This window comes from Ornithorhynchus anatinus, chromosome 2 (assembly GCF_004115215.2).
Source record: "Ornithorhynchus anatinus isolate Pmale09 chromosome 2, mOrnAna1.pri.v4, whole genome shotgun sequence".
Classification (NCBI taxonomy): Eukaryota; Metazoa; Chordata; class Mammalia; order Monotremata; family Ornithorhynchidae; genus Ornithorhynchus; species Ornithorhynchus anatinus.
Window position 1 is genome coordinate 63909634 of NC_041729.1, and position 24011 is coordinate 63933644.

General features: G+C 49.3%; 1 protein-coding gene across 5 annotated transcripts in view; it reads right to left on the reverse strand.

The window, feature by feature from the left end:
* The window catches only part of MAP3K4 (mitogen-activated protein kinase kinase kinase 4), a 165344-nt gene that overhangs the window by 79520 nt on the left and 61813 nt on the right, over window positions 1–24011 (reverse strand). The gene's annotated exons all lie outside the window — the stretch shown is intronic.

Consider the following 24011-nt stretch of genomic DNA (forward strand, 5'->3'; position numbering starts at 1 on the left):
TATCTTCGCCAGCGGTTAGAACAGCACTTGACACGTAGTTAACACTTGGCAAATACCATAATTATTTGGTATCATTACTATTAAAAGGCTTAAGCTAAGGATCGCCTATGTGTGTTGCCCCGAATCACTGAGGCCATGAGTAACAACTGGATGAAAAGCAGTGAATGGATTTAAATTATTAACAAGACTTGTCACTCATCTCTACCCCGACTGGCCACATTTAATGAGAAAGATATTACAAATGAAATGGTTCCGGCCTGGACCACCTTCCCCCCCCCCGCCACTTCATAGCCGACAGACCACCACGCTCCCCACCTTCAAAGCTTTAATAAAATCACATCACCTCCAAAAAGCCCTTCGCAACTAAGCTCTCATTTCCCCCATTCCCTCCCCCTTTCATGTCGCCTACCTGCACCATTTTAAGCATTTGACATTCACTCCACCCTCAGTCCCAACGCACTTAAGGTCACATCTGCATTTTGTTTTAATATCTATCTCCCCCTCTAGACTGTAAGCTCCTTGTAGGCAGGGACAGTACCAATTTTGCTGTACTGTACTCACCCAAACATTTAGTATAGTGCCTGCACACAGTTGAGTGCCCACTAAATACCAATGACTGACTATGTGGGACTGGGACTGTGTCCAACCTGATTAGCTCGTATCTGCCCCAGCTCTTGATACGGTGCTTGGCCCTTAACGAACACATTTTTAAAAAAGCTGCCATGTGAAAGGGAGTGCATCCAGGCAGCCAAGACCAAAAGCTAGAGTGTCAGCTCCTCGTGGGCAGGGAACATGACTACGAACCCTGTTGTATGTCCTCTCCAAAGCGCTTAGTACAGTGCCCTGCACATCTTAAGTGCTCCATATATACCAACGATTGATTGATAGAATATGAGACCCATTTTAGCCCTCCCAGAACCGAGCCAGTCCCAGAAGATAAGAGCGTAGCCTTCCTCTTCTGGTCTTCTGGTCCATTCTCCATTTCCTTCTGACGCCCCAGAAACTCAACTCCTTCCAATTGGCTTTCAAGCACTCAATCACCTTGCCCCGTCCTGTCGCACCTCACTGCTCTCTTTCTAAACCCAGTCGGCACACTTTGCTCTTCTAACGCCAACTCGCTGTACCTCGATCTCGTCTATCTCGCCGCTAACCTCTCGCCCACATCCTGCCTCTGGCCTGCATCGCCCTCCCTGTTCAGATCAGAGAGACTATCACTCAACCCCCTTTCAAAGCCTTAAAGAAGGCACACCTCTTCCAAGAAGCTTTCCCTAACTAAGCCCTCATTTCCCCTTCTCCCACTCCCTTCTGCATCGCCAATTTGCTCCCTTTATTCACCACCCCCTCCCACCAGCTCCACAGGACTTACGTCCATGTCTGTAATTTATTCGTTTTATTCATGTCTGACTCCCCCTCTAGACTGTAAACTCGTTACTGGCAGGGAACACGTCTACCAACTCTGTTATATTATACTCTCCAAAGCACTTAGTACAGTGACCTGCACACAGTAATGGTTCAATAAATACGACTGATTAATTGACTGGACCCAACTACTTCTTGCTGCCTAGAAAAACTTAAACGTAACACAGAGTATCACCGATGCTAACCAGTGGTGTTAAAAGTGAGAGGGAACACTTGTCAGCAGTCTCGAGAAAGGAGGAGGGAGGTAGGGGAGAGAAACAACAACTACTAATTGTGGTATTTGTTAAGGGCTAAGCGCTGGGAAAGTTACAAGATAGTTATGTTGGACACGAGCGGCTCACCATCTAACTAGGAGGGAGAACAGGTATCTAATCCCCATTTCGCAAATGAGGAAACTGACACACAGATATTATTATCCAAGTTATGTGACTTGCCCAAGGTAATACTGCAGGAAAGTGGCAGAGTTGTGATTAGAACCCAGGTCCTTGGTCTCAAGGAGATGCTGGAGCTAACATAAACCATTCCACTGTCTGTACTTTCACCCTCCCCCCACCCCCCACCACACTCCAAAGAGCAGGGCAAGTTGGAAAAGAGGAAAGGGAAGGCGAGAGGGAAAGGAGGGTCGCTAACTTTTGTACAGTGCTTTGCACACAGTAAGCACCCAATAAATACCAGTGAGTGAAATGGGAATCCTCTTGGAATTGATGTCTGCCTCTTGGGTCTCATCTACTTACATAGGACTTCTGATGGATGAAAGAAATGAGAAGAGAATTAATGAAGGAGGCTAAGGAAACTTTTGTTTGAGGATGGGGGATGGGAGGGGAAGGAATCACCCAAAATCCTACTGAATTATCGGGTGAGAATCCTCAGCGCAAGCTTTTGGAACAAGGGTTTGATCAAATGCTGGCAAACACTTGCTCTGTGGATCATGTGTTACCTTACAAGGTATTTCCATTTCTTAACATGAAAATTTGGCCAGAAACTCCAGCTTCTAAAACTATCGTCCTCCGCACGAAACAAAAACTCCTCCCTCTTGTCTTTAAAGCTCTCCATCACCTAGCCCCCTCCTACCTCACCTCCCTTCTCTCTTTCTACTGCCCAATCCGTACACTCACCTCCTCACTGTCCCCCATTCACGCCTATCCCGCCGTTCACCCCGGCTCACGTCCTACCGCTGTCCCGGAACGCCCTCCCTCCTCACGTCCGCCAAACTAACTCTCTTCCCCTCTTCAAAGCCCTACTGAGAGCTCACCTCCTCCAGGAGGCCTTCCCAGGCTGAGCCCCCCCCCCCCCATACCCTCTCCCCTCTCAGCCACCCTTTGCTCTTCCCCCTTCCCCTCCCCTCAGCACTGTGCTCATTTGTATACATTATTTATTACCCTATTTATTTTGTTAATGAGATGTACATCCCCTTGATTCTATTGATCTTGATAATGTTGTCGTGTTTTTGTTTTGTTCCGTTTGGCTCTGCTGTCTGTCTCCCCCGTTTAGACTGTGAGCCCGTCACTGGGCAGGGACTGTCTCTATCTGTTGCCGAATTGTACCTTCCAAGCGCTTAGTACATTGCTCTGCACACAGTAAGCGCTCAGTACTACTGAATGCATGAATGAATGCTTGGGAAGCAAGTGCCCCAAATGGCCAAATGCCAACAAACGCCCCAAAACACATTCAATCCTCCACGTGTGAAGTAAGTGCGATCAAAGGTCAATTAAGAAGGGATAAATCTCTACTCTAATAGATTTGACGGTATTACAAGTAGTAGGGTAACATTTTGGCATCATCCATAATTATACTAAGTGGCTTCTAATGATAATTACCTCTTTTATTACAGAGGGCAGGTGGAAGCAGTGACTAAGCAATAACCAAGACTGGACTAAGGAATTAATGGTAGGAAGGAGGACTATAAAACTTGGTTCTTAATTAGTGCCTTGATATTTAACATCAGGGTGCACTTACACTTCAAGGAACCAGGGATCAATCGAGAGTGCAGGCTTTCCACTGCTTACTTGTCAACTGATCGGCTGCCAGTGAACGCTCGCCTCCCCTGGCAGAAATACTACTTAATTTGCAGCCTTTCTGCAATTGGATTAGAAGAGAAATAAAAGTGTTTTTCCCCTGCATTTCCAGTACCCACGCGATTAGAATTCCCAAGCGCTTCAGACATCCCCAATCGTAATAGGACTGCATATTTTAGATCATTCGAGCCCCCAGAGTGCATTTTGTTCTCAAGCAGCCCAAAATAGAATCAGATGAGTGAGAGGGCACCAGGTCTTGAAGAACACGAGGGTGAAACTCAAAAAAAAAAAAAACACCCTGCCACTGAGGTACTCACCAGTTCTGATGCCACGCAAATGCAGTTTCCTCAGGAACAGGACATACTAATTCCCAACAGGCTCATGACTCCAGAAAATATGTTCCTTTATTCCCTGTTCGTAGTCTAGCCAAAATGCAGGCTGAAGACGTGCTCTGGCAGCAGGGTGTGGACAACTACAAAGGCCCTGTCTACTACTCTATCTGCTCTTCAGTTCGCTCCCTTTAGATGAACGATGGGAGCTAGCGTTACAATCTCCGAGAGCGCTACTTCAGTAATACCTCTTTATGTGTCAACTTGCTCACCAGGAGCCGAAAGACCTTCACATAAGCATTACCTCATCTTCCTTCTCAGCATCCCGGGGGTTTAGGAAGGGGCTGGAAGATTTTATTTCCAGAACCCACATGGAGAAACCCAGGCAGAGAATGGCTGAGTGACTCACTCAATCTGAAACAGTCCACTCGGCGGTGAAGGAGGAATGAAGACGCAGATTCCCCGACAACCCTTGCTTTCCACTAGACCACAGTCCTTGGGTGGTTGGACAGCCGATGATTACCAACAAGTATTTCCAGACCCTGTCTCTCTCTTTCTATCTTTCTTGGCTTTGGCTTGATGCTAGGCGCTCCACCCCTGCCATGCCCAAATGCTAACTCTCCAGTATTCTCGATCGTTGAAAAGCCCAAGTGCAGAGCCAAAAGAACCAACTCCTTCCACCGCAGGGACCTTTTCTTGTTTTTTTGTTTCAAAACAGTATTTGCTAAGTGCTTACTAGGTGCCAGGCACTCTACTGGGCACTGGGGGAGATACACGTCAACCAGGTTGGACAGAGTCCACAGCCCACACGGGACTCAGAGTCTTAATCCCCATTTTACAGGTGAAGTAACTGAAGCCCAGAGAAGTGAAGTGACTTGCCCAGGGTCACAGAGCAGACAAGTGGCGGAGCCAGGATTACAAGTGAAATCCTTCCGACTTTGAGGCTTGCCCTCTATCCACAAGGCCAGATTCCTTCCCTATCATGTCTCGTACTTGAATGGAGAGTCCCAAACCTTTAGTTCGGGTGCTGTGCCCCGAGAAGATGCTTGACAATGCTATCATTTGGCAGTGTTCTCGTTTTAGGCTGTAAGCTCGTTGTGGGCAGGGAATGTGACGACCGACTCAGTTGCATTCTAAGTTCTTACTACAGTCCTCCGCACACAGTAAGTGCTAAATAAATATGACTGACTGATTTAGCTGCATACCAAAAACAAAGCACACTTGCAAATAAATCATATCTTTCTCTGTGTTCCATCGGGCAAACGTTTGATGGTTAAATGTGGATTTCAGGTTTGTTCCAAGACGTAATTTTAAGAAAGATGCTTCTCCGTTTCCACACGTCTGTCTGGGCGCCAACACAGATCAGCCCACCGATTTTCTACAGAATGTTGGAACCGGCACAATTCCTCAAATGTATAATTATGAAAAGGGAATCCAGAACTTTTCAGGCCAAGGAAAGCAACTGACGTTTCTCTCCACTCCTGCCGAAGACGCTGGCTAAACAGAGTCTGGAAAAGGGGGAGACGGGGATGAAAGCGACCTTGTGGGAGGTTTTTCGGCAACACTATTTTGCTCTCTGGAATGGCAGGACACTAGCTTTCCAAGAACTTTACTGGTCGAGAACCCCGGCTGGAAATGCATTTCTACTTTAACTCTTCAGAGAGGAGTTTTTGCCTTTTATTTCAGGTTGAAAAGAGTTACCGGTAAGGGTGGCTCCTCGGTTGAATGGATTTGGGATGTTGGGAATTGATCCAGGGAGCCCTCCCGGAGGTAGCAGGCTTTAGGATGATGTGGGGGAGGGCCTGTTTCACCTTTTAATAACGACGGTATTTGTTAAGCGCTTACTATCTGCCAAACACTCTGCCTCATTCTTGCCTCTTCTACCCCTCTGGTCCTGCTCTTGCCCTCCCCCAGCCTGGAACTCCCACCCACCTCGGATGTGACAGATCTCCTTCAAAGCCATCTTCAAAGCCATTCTGAAACCACACCTCTTGCAGAAAACCTTCCCCGATTCATCTCAAATTCTTCCATTTTCTGTGCACCATCTCATGGATCGGCACTTGGACAACACCTAAGCCACTGAATACTTATTACCCCCTGCCCAAAGAACTTCTGAATTGATTTTATATACAGGTATTCTTCACAAGAGAGCCATAATCTGTTCCTTGAAAAATCCCAGGTGCATATAATGTGGCGCTGTTTTCTGGTAGACTTAAGAGTTATAGATTGGAGCTCATAAAAGAATGATAGGAGTGCCATGAATTACGCTGTTACGTTATTCACCCCTACCTCTGTCCCACAGCACTTATGTACATACCCATAATTTATTTCTTTATATGAATATCTCTTTCTTTCAGCTGTAAACCCCCTTGTGGGCAGGGAATACGTCCAACTCTTAGCACCCTGTTCTGCACACAGTAAGTGCTCAGTATGATTCACTGATTGAGTGCCTGGAGAGGTAGGGGGGGTAGGCAGTTCATTCTACTGGATAAAGCACGGACGGGCTTGGGAATCAGAAGGACCTGGGTTCCAACCCATGCTCCGCCACTCATCTGCTTTGTGACCTTGGGCAAGTCACTTGACGTCTCTGGGTCTCAGTGATCTCACCGGTAAAAGAGGAATTAAGACTCAGAGTCCTATGATGCCTATGACTGCGAGCCTATGACAGGGGACTGTGGACGGCCTGATTATCTCAGGACTACCCCAGAGCTTAGTACAGTACCTGATGCGTAGTAAGTGCTTAACAAATACAATAGGAAAGAAGAAAAGATTGGTCAGAGTTGCCAGGAGAAGGCCGAAGTCAACAAAATACCGAACAGTTGCGAGGTCAAGGAAGATTAATAATGATAATGTTGGTGTTTGTTAAGCGCTTACCGTGTGCCGAGCACTGTTCTAAGCGCTGCGGTAGACACAGGGGAATCGGGTCGTCCCACAGTCTTAATCCCCATTTTGCAGATAAGGTAACTGAGGCCCCGAGAAGTTAAGTGAGGTGCCCAAAGTCACACAGCTGACAAGTGGCCGATCCGGGATTCGAACCCATGACCTCTGACTCCGAAGCCCGGGCTCTTTCCCCTGAGCCACGCCGCTTCTCTGCCACAGAGTCGAGGCTTGGGGAGGTCACCGGAGATCTTGGTGAGCACAGTCTCAGGGGAGTGAAGAGACTGCGGCAGTATAAGAAGAGAGTTGGAGAAGACAGGAAGGGAAGGCTGGGGATACCTATTACCCATGCAAGGATTTTGCACAGGAATAGGAGCAGAGAAAAAACAGTATGACCTAGTCCAAAGGGCATGGGATTCAGAATCATGAGATTGGGGTGAAAGTTCCCCCTCTGTCACTGGCCAGCTCCACAACCCAGCCTTACTAAAGGCACATCTCCTCCAAGAGGCCTTCCCCGATTAGGCCCTCATTTCCTCTTCCTCCACTCCCTTCGGCACCACCCTTGCACTTGGGTTTGCTCCCTTCATTCACCACGCACTTCGGCCCCACAGTACTGATGTGCGTATCTGTAACTTATTTACGTTATTAAATGTATTAAATGTTAATTAAATAAAAGACAATTAAATGTTATTATTTTGTAACTTATTTAGGTACATATCTGTAACTTATTTATGTAACATTATGTAACTTATGTCTCTTCCGCTAGACTGTAAACTCCTCGTGAGCAAGAAAAAGGTCTACCAGCTCTGGTCTACTGTCCTATCGTTCTCTCCCAGGAGCTTAGTTCAGTGCTCTGCACACAGTAAGCGCTATAAACATGACCGGTTAGCCTACTGTATAACCTAGGGTAATTCAACTAATTAATTAATGGCATTTATTCATTCATTTAATTCTATTTACTGAGCACTTACTTTGGACAAAGCCCTGTACTAAGAGCAGTCAGTGTGTTCAAACCCCTGGAGAGGGAGCGTGGCTTAGTGGAAAGCGCACGGGCTTGTGAGTCAGAGGTCATGGGTTCTAATCCCAACTCTGCCACTTGTTAGCTCTGTGACTTTGGGCAACTCACTTAACTTCTCTGTGCCTCAGTCATCTCGTCGGTAAAACGGGGATTAAGACTGATTACGGATCCAATGATTACTGACCCACTGACCCACGTGGGCCAGCCTGATTACCTTTCATCTACCTCTGTGCTTAGAACGGTGCTTGGCACATAGGAAGCACTTAAACACCAGCGATATTATTACTAAGAGCTTGGGACAACACAACGAGACACATTCCTTGCCCACAACAAGCTCACAATTTAGAGTATGAGTGCTTATCACACCCCTGCTCCCAACCCTCTCCTCTACTTTCCCATCCTTCCCGGCAGTATCCTCAGAGGAGATCTCCCCCCTCCTCGCAAGTGCCACCCCCTCCACCTGGGCTTCGGACCCCATTCCCGCTCACCTTATAAAATTTCTCGCCCCACCCCTCTTCCCCTCCTTAACTTCTATCTTTAACCACTCACTCTCCAACGGCTTCTTCCCCTCTGCCTTCGAACATACCCACGTCTCCCCCATCCTAAAAAAAAATCCTCTCTCGACCCCACTTCCCCTTCCAGTTACCGTCCCATCTCCCCTCCTACCCTTCCTTTCCCAACTCCTACAACGAGTGGTCTACGCTCGCTGCCTTGAATTCCTCAACTCCAATTCTCTCCTGGACCCCCTACAATCTGGCTTCCATCCCCTCCAATCCACCGAGACTGCTCTCTCAGAAGTCACCCATGACCTCCTTCTTCCCAAATCCAATGGCTCCTCCTCTATCCTAACCCTCCTTGACCTCTCAGCTGCCTTTGACACTGTCGACCATCCCCTTCACCTCCACACCTTATCTCACCTTGGCTTCACGGACTCCGTCCTCTCCCGGTTCTCCTCTTATCTCTCTGGCCGGTCATTCTAGGTCTCCTTCGCAGGCTCCCCCTCCCATCCTCTAACCGTAGGGGTTCCTCAAGGGTCAGTCCTCGGCCCTCTTCTGTTCTCCATCTGTACTCACTCCCTCGGTGAACTCATTCGCTCCCACGGCTTCAACTCCCATCTCTATGCAGATGACACCCAAATCTACATCTCCTCCCCTGTTCTCTCCTCCTCCCTTCAGGCTGATATCTCCTCCCGCCTCCAGGATGTCTCCACCTGGATGCCTGCCCGGGACCTAAAACTCAACATGTCCAAGACCGAGCTCCTTATCTTCCCTCCCAAACCCTGTCCTCTCCCTGACTTCCCTGTCGCTGTGGACGGCACGACCACCCTTCCCGTCTCTCAAGCCCGCAACCTCGGTGTCATCCTTGACTCAGTTCTCTCATTCACCCCACAGACCCGATCCATCACCGACGCCTGCCGGTCTCACCTTTACAATATCGCCAAGATCCGCCCTTTCCTCTCCATCCGAACGGCTACCGTGCTGGTACAAGCTCTCCTAATATCCCGACTGGATTACTGTGTCGGCCTCCTCTCGGATCTCCCTTCCTCCCGTCTCTCCCCGCTCCAGTCTATTCTAAATTCCACTGCTCAGATCATCTTCCTACAGAAACGCTCTGGGCATGTCACTCCTCTTCTCAAAAACCTCAAGTGGTTGCCTATCAACCGTCGCACGAAACAAAAACTCCTCACTCTTGGCTTCAAAGCTCTCCGTCACCTTGCCCCCTCCTACCTCTCCTCCCTTCTCTCTACTGCCCACCCCGTACACTGCGCTCCTCTGCCGCTCACCTCCTCACTGCCCCCGTTCGCGCCTGTCCCGCTGTCGACCCCTGGCCCACTTCCTACCGCTGTCCCGGAACGCCCTCCCTCCTCACCTCCGCCAAACTGACTCTCTTCCCCTCTTCAAAGCCCTACTGAGAGCTCATCTCCTCCAGGAGGCCTTCCCAGACTGAGCCCCCCTTGCCCTCTTGCCCCCCTTCCTAGCCCCTCCCCCCACCCTCTGCTCTTCCCACTTCCCCTCCTCTCAGCGCTGTGCTCTTTTGTATGTATTATTTATTACCCTACTTATTTTGCTAATGAGGTGCGCATCTCCTTGATTCTATTTATCTTGATGACCTCGTCTTGTTTTCGTTTCATTCTGTTTTTGCCTTGCTGTCTGTCTCCCCCATGTAGATTGTGAGCCCGTCATGGGGCGGGGATTGTCTCTATCTATTGCCGAATTATACATTCCAAGTGCCTAGTACAGTGCTCTGCACATAATAAGTGCTCAATAATTACTACTGAATGAATAAAGTGGCTCAGTGGAAAGAGGCCGGGCTTGGAAGTCAGAGGTCAGGGGTTCGAATCCCGGCTCCGCCACTCGTCAGCTGTGTGACTGTGGGCAAGTCACTTCACTTCTCTCAGTTCCCTCATCTGTAAAATGGGGATTAAAACTGTGAGCCCCACGTGGGGCAATCTGATCACCCTGCATCTACCCCAGCTCTTAGAAGGGTGCTGTGCACATAGTAAGCGCTTAACAAACAAATAAAACACTGTACTAAGTTCTTAGGAGGGATCAATGAAGTAAGGAGATACAATCCCTGCCCTCTGGGAGTTTGCAACGTAGTTTCTTCACCTGCGCCTTGTGGATAAGACTGCGGGCGAGCTCCAAGCTGAGAACAGGAACCATATCTAGCCTCGAAACCTTAAATTTAAGCTAAGTGTTTAGTAAATGCCAAAATTAACAGCACTAAGGAAAAAACACGTACACTTTGATTGCTTCAAAGAACACATCACTTTCATTAAAGCCCCCGGACTCGATCCAGTCTTATAGGAACGTAAAAGCGCAAAGCAAAAACAAGGTGCAGCTTATCGAAAACCACAATACAATGTACTTACTTTTCAGAAGGACAATTGGCAGCCCTACACATATAATATCCAGCGGTTCTTTAAAGCCTGGGGAGAGGGTGCATTCTGGACTATAAACCCCAAGCTCATTTAAGCCGCATCATACAAAAGGAGGCTTTCTAACCTTTCTCAATTTTGCCTTCACCGCTTCACCACAAAGCACTAGGAAAAACCCCCCAAATGTCCTAGATGATCACTATATTCAATGTTCTATTACAACTGGACCGCATCCCACCTGATTACCCCTCGCACTTAGTTCAGAGCCTGGCACATAGTAAGCGCTCAACAAATCCCATAATAAAAATTAGAATAACCGGCTACTGCAGGTCTACCGCTCTTGCTAGCGAGAAGCAGCACGACCTAGCGGCTACGGGGCTCAGTGGAAAGAGCCCGGGCTTTGGAGTCAGAGGTCATGGGTTCGAATCCCGGCCCTGCCACTTGTCAGCTGTGTGACTGTGGGCAAGTCACTTCACTTCTCTGCGCCGCAGTTACCTCATCGGTAAAATGGGGATTAAGACTGTGAGCCCCACGGGGGACAACCTGTGACTACCCCAGCGCTTAGATCAGTGCTGTGCACATAGTAAGCGCTTAACAAATACCAACATTATTATTATTATTATTACATCACGGGCCTGGGAGTCAGAAGGTCACGCGTTCTAATGACAGCTCTGCCACTTGCCTGCTGGGTGACGTTGGGCAAGTCACTTCACTGGGCCTCAGTTATCTCATCTGTAAAACGGGGATTAAGACTGGGAGCCCCACACGGGACAACCTGATTACCCTGTATCTACCCCGGTCCTTAGAAGAGTGCTTGGCACATAGCAGGCGCTTAACAACTACAATAATAACAATTACTATTATCAGAACTATTTCAACCTGGCTCCATTGCTCTCTTCCTTTGTCTTCACCTCTCCTACGTATGAGTCACAGGAGGATGTAAATGTATCCGAAGGAAGCTAGAAATCAGTCAACCATATTTACTGAGCGCTAATGTCGCTTTATCGGCCGCCGTGTCTGAGCACCCTGGTTCGAAGGCTTTCCTGAACCCGAATGGTGACTGGTTAGACTGGAGGCCCGTCAAAGGGCAGGGGCCGTCTCCATCTGTTACCGATTTGTCCATTCCGAGCGCTTAGTACGGTGCCCTGCACATCGTAAGCGCTCAATAAATACTACTGAATGAATTGGTTAGGAGGGCTGCGAGATGGGAGGTGCGCCTATGGCTATCACCCATCCTACCACGGAACCCGGGAAACCTAGAAGAAAGACCACGCACGGGCCTGGGAGTCGGAGGACCTCGGTTCTAATCCCGGCTCCGCCGTTTACCTTCTGTGTGACCTTGGGCAAGTCGCTTCACTTCTCTGTGCCTCAGTTTGTCTGCGAAACGTGGATTCCATAGCAGCTCTCCGTCCCGCTTGAACTGTGAGTTCCGCGTGTGACCCGACCGTCTCGTATCCACCCCAGCGCTCCGTACAGTGTGCCGCACCGAGTAAGCACTTAAAACCAATGCCGCAGGTATTTTCTTATCATTGCTCCAGTTGGATTAAGTGAACGCTTACTGTGCGCAGAGCCGCGTACTCGGCGCTCGGTAGAGTACAGAACGACAATAAACAGGCATATTACCTGTCCAAAACAAGCAGCTGTGTGACTGCGGGCGAGTCGCTTCGCTTCTCTGGGCCTCAGGGACCTCCTCTGCAAAATGGGGATTATCTGTGAGCCTCACGTGGGACGGCCTGATGACCCCGTATCTACCCTTAACAAATACCGACATTATTATTACTATTAATAACACGGTCTGTTATTATTGCTATTAATCCCCACCCAACCCCGAGCTGCCTCTCTAGGAGGCTCGCCCATCCTTCCGGCTTGCCTCGGCCTCAAACGCAGCCACTCCTGGCTCTCACAGGGCTGGGGGAGGACGCGGGAAGGATGGGGCACTGGGCCTCTTCCTCCCAAACCTGCGAGCCGCCACCGTGGCCGGGCTCACCGTGTCTCTCTCCCACCCGAGCCAACCCCCTCCGGCGCACCCCTATCCTCACTGACCCCCCGAGGCAAAGTGCAGCAGCAGCAGCAGCAGCGAGAAACAGCATTGGTCGCCCTGGCCGGGACGACCACCGCTGCCCTCACCCCCCCACCCCCGCCGGCACTTTGGGGGTCCGCGCGCGGGAACTGGGGCGACTCCGATGGTCACGCCCGCCATGGTGGATGTGCCCGGCTGGAGTTTCCTTCATCTTCCGTTGTTGCTGCCGTTGCAGCTTGGTGCCGGAGGTCTATCTGTGTCAGTGAATACGTCACCGCGGGGGTGGGGAGGGGCGGGGATCCATCCGCCGGCCTCTGGCTCGCTCCCTATTTCTACGCCTTCTTCTCCCGGGCACACCCAAAGCTCGGTGGCTGCTAATACGGGGAAAGCGTCGTTTTTTGTTTTTTTGTTTTTTTTTACATCATTTGCCACGGCGGTACCGGGAGCCACCTCAGACTTGATTTTACAAGGGGGTAAAGCAGTGGACCCAGCACGGGCCTGGGTGACAGAAAGACCGAGCTCTAATCCCACCTCCGCTGCCCATCTGCCGGGTGACCTCGGGCAAGTCGCTGAGCCTCGGTCACTTCATCCGTAAAATGGAGATCGAGACCGTGAGCCCCGGGTGGGACAGGGCCTGTGTCCGACCTAACTTGCACCTACCCCGGTGCTTACTACTGGGCTCTACACATTGAAAGCGCTCAGTAAATACCACTGGGAGTGAGAGAGAAAGCTGGTCACCACGTTCACTGCCCCGCCACACTCACCGATTCCTTTAGGGAATACCGGGTGTCTTCAAAATCCATCGGGACCAACTGAGCACCTAAAGCCAAAATTCCACTCAACGTAACCAACAACCTGGCCCCACGTGAGATGGTCGCATGTCTGCTGTAGCTACAGACCCCGAAGAGGCATCCTGACTGCAGCGTGGCAAAGCAATCGCATGACGTTTGGCCGGACACCCCCAGGCACATTCGGGAACCCCTCAGTTGGGACAAGTGGCATCCCCAAAATAGCCGTAGGCAACGTGGCCTAGTGGACAGAGCACGGGCCGGGGAGTCAGGAGGACCTGGGTTCTAATTCCAGCTCCGCCGCTGGTCTGCTGCGTGACCTCGGCCACGTCCCTTCACTTTTCTGGGCCTTCACTTCCCTCATCTGCAAAATGGGGATTAAGACTGTGAGCACTGCGTAGGACACGGACAATCTCCAACCTGATTAGCTTGTGTCTATGCCAGAGCTTAGTAAAGTGCCTGGAACATAGTAAGCACTTAACAATGCCATTAAAAAAAAAAAAAAAGCATTCTTGCCAAATTCCAAAAGACTAATGAGGTCATGCGTCTTTCCAACCCAAGCCTACTACGTTCTGGTAGTAGGAAAGGAAGCACACATTCGATCGATCCATCCATCAGATTTACTGAGCACTTAATGTTTGCAGAGTACTAATTAGCACTTATTCATAGTAATGATGATAACTCTACTATTTATTAAGTGCCTACTATGGGACAAGCAGAGTATTAAGCCCTTGGGGTGAATACAGGTGGGCCACAGTCCTTGTCCCACATGAGGTTCACAGTCTGAGTAGGAAGGAGAACAGGTATAATAATAATAATAATGTTGGTATCTGTTAAGCGCTTACTATGTGCAGAGCACTGTTCTAAGCGCTGGGGTAGACACAGGGTCATCAGGTTGTCCCACCTGAGGCTCACAGTTAATCCCCATTTTACCGATGAGGTCACTGAGGCCCAGAGAAGTGAAGTGACTTGCCCACAGTCACGCAGCTGACAAGGGGCAGAGCCGGGATTCGAACCCCCGACCTCTGACTCCCAAGCCCAGGCTCTTTCCACCGAGCCACGCTGCTTCTCTGTGGAATCTTCATTATACAGATGAGGAAACTGAAGCCCAGAGAAGTTAAGGGACTTGGCCCAGATCACCCAGCCGGTAAGTGGCAGAGCCGCCAGGATTCGCATCCAGGTCCTCTCTCGGGCCCGTGCTCTTTCCCCTAGACCACGCTGCTTCTTAACAACAGATACTGAGGAAGAACGAAGGACAAAACAGTAAGAAGGTTTCCGGAGTGTTTTATTCTAAATCGGTGTGATGCGGCTAACAGGCATTCAAATAGGAACAAGCCGGCAGTCGCTTTAAATATGTCCCACCTTAAAGCACCTGAAGGCGCTAAAAACCCTCTCTCCAAAACTATGTTCCATTTAAGGTGAATGGCTTCTTTTCTAGTGACAAAATGTTCGACAGCGAGCTCCAAGATAACGTGCTTTGTTCCACCTCAGAGCTGGGATATTAACAGGGAGGGCCCAGTTAGTGTTCTTACAACTGGTTCCATGAAAATCAGAGTTACTACTGCACAAAACAGGGTTTCCATAAGGAATGGCAAGTGCATTAATCAATCCCCCAAATTCCAAAACATTTCCAAAATAACAGCAATTTTACAGTGGTAAAAATGTAATATAGGTAGGTCACAGTGATGCACTATTAAAAAGATTTGGAATTTGATTATTTTAAGTGTAGACGTGTAAATATTGAATTGTCAAGGTATCTCTCATTTCCAGTGCTTCAAAGAAGCAGCGTGGCTCAGGGGAAAGAGCACGGGCTGGGTTCGAATCCCGGCTCTGCCACTCGTCAGCTGTGTGACTGTGGGCGAGTCACTTCACTTCTCTGGGCCTCAGTTACCTCATCTGTAAAATGGGGATGAAGACCGTGAGCCCCACGTGGGACAACCTGATTCCCCTGTCTACCCCAGCGCTTCGAATGGTGCTCTGCACATAGTAAGCGCTTAATAAAAATACCAACATTATTATTAACTTGTCAGCTGTGTGACTGTGGGCGAGTCACTTCACTACTCTGTGCCTCAGTTCCCTCATCTGTCAAATGGGGATGAAGACCGTGCGCCTCACGTGGGACAACCTGATGACCCTGTATCGACCCCAGCGCTCAGAGGAGTGCTCCGCACATAGTAAGCGCTTAACAAATACCAACGTTATTATTAACTTGTCAGCTGTGTGACTGTGGGCGAGTCCCTTCACTTCTCTGTGCCTCGGTTCCCTCATCTGTCAAATGGGGATGAAGACCGTGCGCCTCACGTGGGACGACCTGATGACCCTGTATCGACCCCAGCGCTCAGAAGAGTGCTCCGCACACAGTAAGCGCTTAACAAATACCAACATGATTATTAGTATTCCAAGACACCTGGTGCTAACAAGAGAAGGACAGTTAATCAAATGCCAGAGAACAAACAGCTACTGAAGTGGCATTTTAGTGTCTCCGCTGGAGCTGGATAAAGTACTTCAGAGATGGAGGAAGCGCGAAAGGAAAGAGATCCAGGAAGAACACTGAGACAGAGGACAGAGGCTGATCTTGCCAGTTCTCCGGGGTCGAGTTTCTTCTCCGGTCCTCCTGACGCTCCTCCTCGATCCCTTCCGCTCGTCTCCTCTCCCACCCCCGTCACAGCTGCACAGGTTCCCACCCCACCTAAACCCCCTCACGATTGACACCGCCGTTGCTCCTCACCACCTCCCCGGCTTGTGACTGGATCTTCCCTTAGCCAAGGGAATAATGGGCCCGTAATTGGAGCCCGCCTAATTGGGTTCTTTGGGACAGATCTCTTGGGTTAGTGTTAATAATACTATTATTATTAAGAGTATTAAGCCCTTGGGGTGAATACAGGTGGGCCACAGTCCTTGTCCCACATGAGGTTCACAGTCTAAGCAGGAAGGAGAACAGGTATAATAATAATAATGTTGCTATCTGTTAAGCGCTTACCAGGTGCAGAGCACTCTTCTAAGCGCTGGGGGAGAGACAGGGTGATCGGGTCGTCCCACGTGGGGCTCACAGTTTTAAGCCCCATTTTACCGATGAGGGAACGGAGGCCCAGAGAAGTGAAGTGACTCGCCCACAGCCACACGGCTCCAAGGGGCAGAGCCGGCATTCGAACCCACGACCTCTGACTCCCAAGCCCGGGCTCTTTCCCCCTGAGCCACGTGTTTGAATGTAAGTTCCTTGTGGTGTCTATCAGCTCTGCTATACCGGACTCTCTCTCAAGCGCTACTTCGGTGCTCTGCGCGCAGTTAGGCGGGGAAGCGGCGCGGCTCAGTGGAAAGAGCCCGGGCTTCGGAGTCAGGGGTCGTGGGTTCGACTCCCGGCTCTGCCACTCGTCAGCTGGGTGACTGTGGGCGAGGCACTTCACTTCTCTGGGCCTCCGTTCCCTCATCTGTAAAATGGGGCTTAAAACTGTGAGCCCCACGTGGGACGACCCGATCGCCCTGTCTCTCCCCCAGCGCTTAGAACAGTGCTCTGCACCTGGTAAGCGCTTAACAGATACCAACATTATTATTAAGTGCTCAGTAAACATGACTGATTGGGCTAAAACACGGTACTCTGAGGTGTTTATGAGTGCATGCAAATAATAATCATAATAAGGGTACTTGTGAAGGGCTGACTATGCGCCAAGCACTGTTCTAAGCACTGGGTAGATACAAGTTAACCAGGTTGGACACAATCCCTGTCCCACGCGGGGCTCACACTCTTAATCCCCATTTTACAGCTGAGGTAACTGAGGCCCCGAGAAGTGCAGTGACTGGCCCAAGGTCACCCAGCGGACTGGGGTCGGAGAATCTGTCCATTCCAAGCGCTCAGTCCAGTGCCCTGCCCATCGTAAGCGCTCCAGAAATACTACTGAATGAATGAAAGGATTAGAACCCAGGTCCTTCTGGCCTCCCAGGCCCGCGCTCTATCCACTAGACCACGGTGCTTCTCGATGCTTTCAAGCAATGCTTTAAGGGAAGTCAGAGCACTGTTCTTGGGAGGGCACAGTATAACAGTGGGCATCTTCCCTACCCCCGAGGAGCTTACGGTCTGGGGTTGGAGGCAAGCAAGCAACACCTCAGGGGGTAGGAGGCAGCAATGGTCAGCCGGGGGGCACCCCCGGCCCGTGGATCAGCCTGGCCAGTGGCGGTCGGAAATGGGAAGGGCTGTCTTGGATCAGAGACTTGCAGAAGACGGCACTATCAGAAAGGAGAAGCAGTGAAAAGTAGGATGGCCTAGCGGATATCCCGGCTCTGCCACTCGTCGGCTGTGCGACGGTGGGCGAGTCACTTCACTTCTCTGGGCCTCAGTTACCGCCTCCGTAAAATGGGGATTAAGACTGTGAGCCTCACGTGGGGCAACCTGATGACCCTGTATCTCCCCCAGCGCTTACGACAGTGCTCTGCACATAGTGAGCGCTTAACAAATACCAACATTATCATTATTATTGTAGCACAGACCTGGGAGATAGAAGGATCCCCGGGTTCTAGTCCCGACTCTCTCACTTGACTTCTCTTTGCCTCAGTTCCCTCATCTGTAAAATGGGATCGAGACCGTGAGCCTCACGTGGGACGGGGACTGTATCCGACCCGATCAGCTCGTAACCAGCATAGAGCTTAGAACAGTGCTTGGCCCACAGTAAGCGCTTAACAAGTACCGTGATTATTATTAACTTCTCTGTGCCTCGGTTCCCTCATCTGTTATACGGGGATGAAGACTGTGAGCCGTACGTGAGACGGGGACTGTGTCCAACCTGATTCACTTCTATCTACCCCAAGGCTTAGAACAATGCTTGACGCACAGTAAGCGCTAACAAATACCATTATTATCATTATTATTACCATTACTACTTTCTGATGTCTTTTCTTTCCCTAAAGCCAGTGGTCCGGGGATTTGTCCAGCCCAGCCAGGACGCTACTTGGGAGTGGCTTGAAGGGGAAGGTTGGAAGAGGGGAAGAAGGTGGCAATTCCCTACAGCTGCAAAAGCTCAGGAAACAGCGTGGCCTAGAGGAAAGAGCATGGGCCTCGGAGACAGAGGACCTGGGTTCTAATCCCGGCTCCACCGCATCCCTGCTGTGTGACCTTGGGCAACTCAGTTCACTTCTCTGTGCCTTGGTTTCCACATCTGTAAAACTGGGAATAAGAACATGGGCCTTGGACTGTGTCCAACCTGATTAGCTTATATCTACCCACTTAATTCAGTGCCAGGCATCTAAGTGCTTAGCCAATACCATTAAAAAAAATGAGGCTCAGTCCCTAACACTGCCTTCTTTTACTTTAACTGATAAACTCATTAAGCACCTAGGTTTCACCAAAAATTGCTTAAAATAGAGCAATGAAGCAACTCAATTCAAATCACTGGAAATGCAACTTTGCTCCTAATGCAGCGCATCAGGAAAAGAGGGCTAAATGATCACCACAATCTGTAAAATAGGCCTTCCCTACTGGATTAGATGTTGCGCTTACATCTTTCTGTTCTAGCGATGAAGGGCCCATTTGCAGGAAAGGCAAGTCTGACTCTCCATAAGTGCAAAGCTACATTATGATCCTAGTAGGAAGAATGTATAATGTCTTGCAGAAAAGAGGAATTCATAGGTTTTGCCTTTTGTATGGAAATGAGTTTCCCCCCACTGGCTATTAATGAGCATTTTCTAGTGCTAGTTGAAGCTTTGTAGGAAGGCTGGGGATGGATGTGGGTGGGGAGGGTCAATGAGAAAAAGTCCCAAACTTCTCTTAAAAGGTATTGTGCATTATTTCATAAAAACGATGGCAAAGAAACCCCCACGCTTCAACTCGAACACACAAACACCTCGAATGTCACCATGGCGATTAAAAATATTTCAGGTATATCTTTATGAGACTTTCCGCCCGATGAACTTTTCCCCAAAGGTTTTCTCCTCTTTTCTAAAACGTCCTAACAAGCGGCGCATTTTAAATGCAAACCCGGCTAGGAGGAGTAAAACGCATCCTCTCCCTGGGACCCGAAAGAATTTCCTTTAAATCAGTAAACCGCAGAGACCTCGACGGCTGGAGTGGGCAAGGAAAATATTTTTTAAGACGTTTCGGTGCCATACTGGCCGATTCCTCAGAAACATACATTTAGAAAGACAACGCTTACGTTGGGGCATTTCTGAAAGATTACTGAATCCCTAAATCAGAATCACACCACCCCAACCAGATTATAAGGTTCTCCTCTAAACTGTAAACTCCTTGAAGGCAGGGATTTTGTCTACTACACCACTGTACTCGCCCAACTGCTTAATACAATGCTCAATAAATACTACTGACTGACTAAAGACAAACTCAACCCAACTCACTGGGAGCAGGGGAGAATGAAGGAAAGAAAAGAAGGGGGGGCTTTAACTGATCGTCTATTTACCCAAGTAACCGCCAATCAAATGCTTTATCATTACCCCGGACATAAATATGGGTGAAATATCTGAACTAGTGATCACCTGGCGGAAATCCCGGGTTACTGTCTCTACCTGAGTAAAAGAGAAATAGGAAACGGTGGTGGAAATATGGTTTTTGTTCCTAGGACCTGCAACTACAGTATTCCTGAAGTTCAAATATACAGAGCCGACAAGAGAAATCAGTAGGTAGCTACTAATTCTTGGTCACGTATTCAGCTATGTAACTCATCATTACATGTCCCTCACTGGATTGTAAACTCCCCTCCTCCAAGAGGCCTTCCCAGACTGAGCTCCCCCCTTTTTCCCTCTGCTCCCTCTACCACCCCCCCTTCACCTCTCTGCAGCTAAACCCTCTTCTCCCCCCTTGCCCTCTCCTCCTCCCCCCTCCCGTCCCAGCCCCTCAGCACTGTACTCGTCCGCTCGACTGTATATATCTTTATCACCCTATTTATTTTGTTTATTTTATTTAATGAGATGTACATCACCCTGATTCTATTTAGTTGCCACTGTTTTTACGAGATGGTCTTCCCCTTGACTCTGTTCATCGCCACTGTTCTCGTCCGTCCGTCTCCCCCGATTAGACCGTAAGCCCGTCAAACGGCAGGGACCGTCTCTCTCTGACGTCGACTTGTCCATTCCAAGCGCTTAGTCCAGGGCTCTGCACATAGTAAGCGCTCAGTAAATACTACTGAATGAATGAACTCCTGAAGGCAAGAATCGTGCTACTCTCCCAACTGGTTAGTACAATGTTCTGCCCACAGTGAGTGCGCAATAAATCGCTAACTGATTTAGTGATGAGAAGCGTGACACCTCTACAAGCCCTGGAACACCCGAAATGTCTACTTTACGTTTAACTCATTCATTAAATTCTGGTAGAAAGGCAACTCATTCAAGTAAGAGATAGAAAATGCCAGGATGATGCAATGAATAATTCTGCCAAATCAGGCTAAGTGGATTCTATAAATTAGGTAGAGTGCATGAGTTACTGAGAGCATGTCTAGTTGCTGAGAAGCGGCCTGGTCTGGTAAGAGCACGGGCTTGCGAAGCAGAGGACCTGGGTTTTAATCCTGGCTCTGCCACCTGTCTGCTGTGGGGTCCTGGGCAACTCACTGAACTTCTCTGTGCCTCAGTTATCTCACCTGTAAAACGGGGATTAAGACAGTGAGCCCCATGGGGGATACAGACCGCGTCCCGTTTCGCTTGTGTTTAACCCAGCTCTTAGTACAGTGCCTGGCACATAGTGAGCACTTAAAAAAAATACCACAGTTATTATTGGGCAAGTCACTTGACTTCTCTGCACCTCAGTTACCTCACTTCAAAATGGGGACTCAGACATGTTCGCCCTCCTAATTAGACTATGAGGCCCCTGTGGGACCAGATAATCTTGCATCTACTCCAGTGCTTAGTTCAATGCTTGGCACACAGTTAAATATGAATATTTAGCTTAATTATATTCAGTTAAATTATATATATTATAATTAGATTATAATGTAGTATATTCAATATTCAGCTTAAATACCACAATCATTATTATTCTTGGTCGCGTATTCAGCTATGTAACTAATCGTTAAATGTCCCTCACTAGATTGTAAACTCCCCTCCTCCAAGAGGCCTTCCCAGACTGAGCTCCCCACCTTATTATTAAATAACAATAATAATGATTGTGGTATTTAAGCTGAAGATTGAATATAAAATATTATCGACCCCTGAGGAGCTAACCAGGTCCGCAAAGACATTTTTCCACAATCTCAGACATTACATTTCCTGAGGGTATTTAAATGAACTCTCTAAACAGGAGCTACCTTAAAGGACTTCAGTGGTGATTTCCTTTAATTTTTGCTCAAACTTTCGGAAACAGGAAACGCACTGGGTTTGAGTAAGAGTAAACCCTCTATGTTTCCCGACAGGAAACACAGTGTGGTATTAAATCAATCAACCCATGATTCACATTAATGTCTGTCTCGCCCTCTAGACTGTTAGCTCACTGTGGGCACGGAATGCGTCTGCTAAATCCGTTGTACCGCGCTCTCCCCAAGGCTTAGGGCAGTGCTCGGCACATAGTGAGTGCTCAATAAATACCATCGATCGAACGACTGATGGATACTGAGGTATTTGGCCTACCCTCTTCTCCGAGCAATCTACGGCTATCTTAGCTAGCCTTGAATCCGGGGGCAGAATTAATTTCCTGTTACGACCTAATTGAGCCAATGTCTACACAAAAATACAGGTCTGACCCCTTTCTCACGTCCTCCCCCTAGCCTGGAACTCCCACGCCCCCCCCATAAACGCCAGACCACACCACTCTCTTCGCCTTCAAGGCACTACTCAGGTCACAGCTCCTACAAGAGACCTACCCCGATTAAGCCCTCTTTTTCCCCGGCTCACTCTCCCTCCTGGGTCATCAGTGAGTGAACTCTGGACACTTGATATTCTCCCCACCCCCAACTTCACAGCATATTTATTGCCACTGTTCTTGTCCGGCCGTCTCCCCCGATTAGACTGCGAGCCCGTCAAAGGGCGGGGACAGTCTCTGTTACTGAATTGTACATTCCGAGCGCTTAGTACAGTGCTCTGCAGAGAGTAAACACTGTTGAATGAATATTTTTAAATTGCATAGTATAAATTACTTATTTATTCATATTAACGCCCGTCTCCTCTTCTAGGCTGTAAGCTCGGGGCTCAGTGGAAAGAGCCCGGGCTTGGGAGTCCGAGGTCATGGGTTCGAATCCCAGCTCTGCCACTTGTCAGCTGGGTGACTGTGGGCCTCAGTTCCCTCAGCCGTAAAATGCGGCTGAAAACTGTGAGCCTCATGTGGGACAACCTGATCGCCCTGTATCTCCCCCAGCGCTTAGAACAGTGCTCCGGACATGGTAAGCGCTTAACAAATACCAACATTATTAAGCTTGTTACGGGTGGGGTATGTGGCTGCTATTTCTGAGGTACTGTACTCTCCCAAGCACCGGATACAGTGCTCTGCACGTTCTAAGCGCTCGATAAATACGACCGATTGAAGACACCTTGGTATTTTAGGACAAAAACATTCTGAAGCGCTCAGTACCGCACTTTCAACGCAGTAAATTCTCGATAAATACGATGGATTGAATACGGAAACAGCGTGGCTTAGTGGGAAGGGCCCGGGTTTGGGAGTCAGAGGTCATGGGTTCGAATCCCGGCTCTGCCACCTGTCAGCTGGGGGACTGTGGGCGAGTCACTTCACTTCTCTGGGCCTCAGTGGCCTCATCTGTAAAATGGGGATTAAGACTGTGAGCCCCGCGTGGGACAAACTGATTGCCTGTATATCCCCCAGCGCTTAGAACAGTGCTCTGCACACAGTAAGCGCTTAACAAATACCAACATTATAATGCTGACTGCCATTTGGACCAAACACCAGGAAGTTTCAGTTAAATCGTTTTCTCCTCTCCTGGTTACTCGAGTTACAATTAAAAAAACCCTTCCTTCTCCAAATTATCATCAAGTCACTTGACTTCTCTGCACCTCAGTTACCTCCCTTCAAAATGGGGACTCAAACCTGATCGCCCTCCTAATTAGACTATGAGGCCCCTGTGGGACCAGATAATCTTTCATCTACTCCAGTGCTTAGTTCAATGCTTGGCACATGGTAAATAGCACAATCATTATTACTGTTTATAATATCAACAATATTATTGTTAATAACAGTGGATAATTTACAACTGCGGGATTTGTTAAGCTCTTACTAATGTGTCGAACACTGTACTCAGGGCTGGGGCAGATACCAGGGACTTGGGCTGGACACGGTCCCTGCCCCAGAGCGGGTACAACCGGCAAGACTGAGTGGTCCGAGGGTCCAGGAGGCTGCAGGCCTTTAGACACCGGCACCGCACACCGCTCGGGGGCAAGGTGACAGGAGCCGGGGCTCCTGTGGCCCTAGTCACAGGTGGGAGTGTGTCCGCCCTCAAAGCTGCCTTCAAAAGAGGCGCAGGCAAGAGGGTAGGGAAGGGTGTGGTGGGGCAAGGTGGGAGTCTGTCGGTGCTGGACCGGGGAACATTCCTCTCCCTCCTCCTCCTCTCAATCCCAAGGGTTCTAGCGCCACGGGGAGAGAAAGGTGGGATGGGGCGGGTCGCAGTGCCCGGATGCGTCCGCATCCGGGAAAGAGCGTGGCCGGGTGGAAAGAGCACAGGCCCGGGAGTCCAAGGATTTGGGTTCTAATCCCGGCTCCGCCCTGTCTGACGTCTGACCTTGGGCGGGGCGGT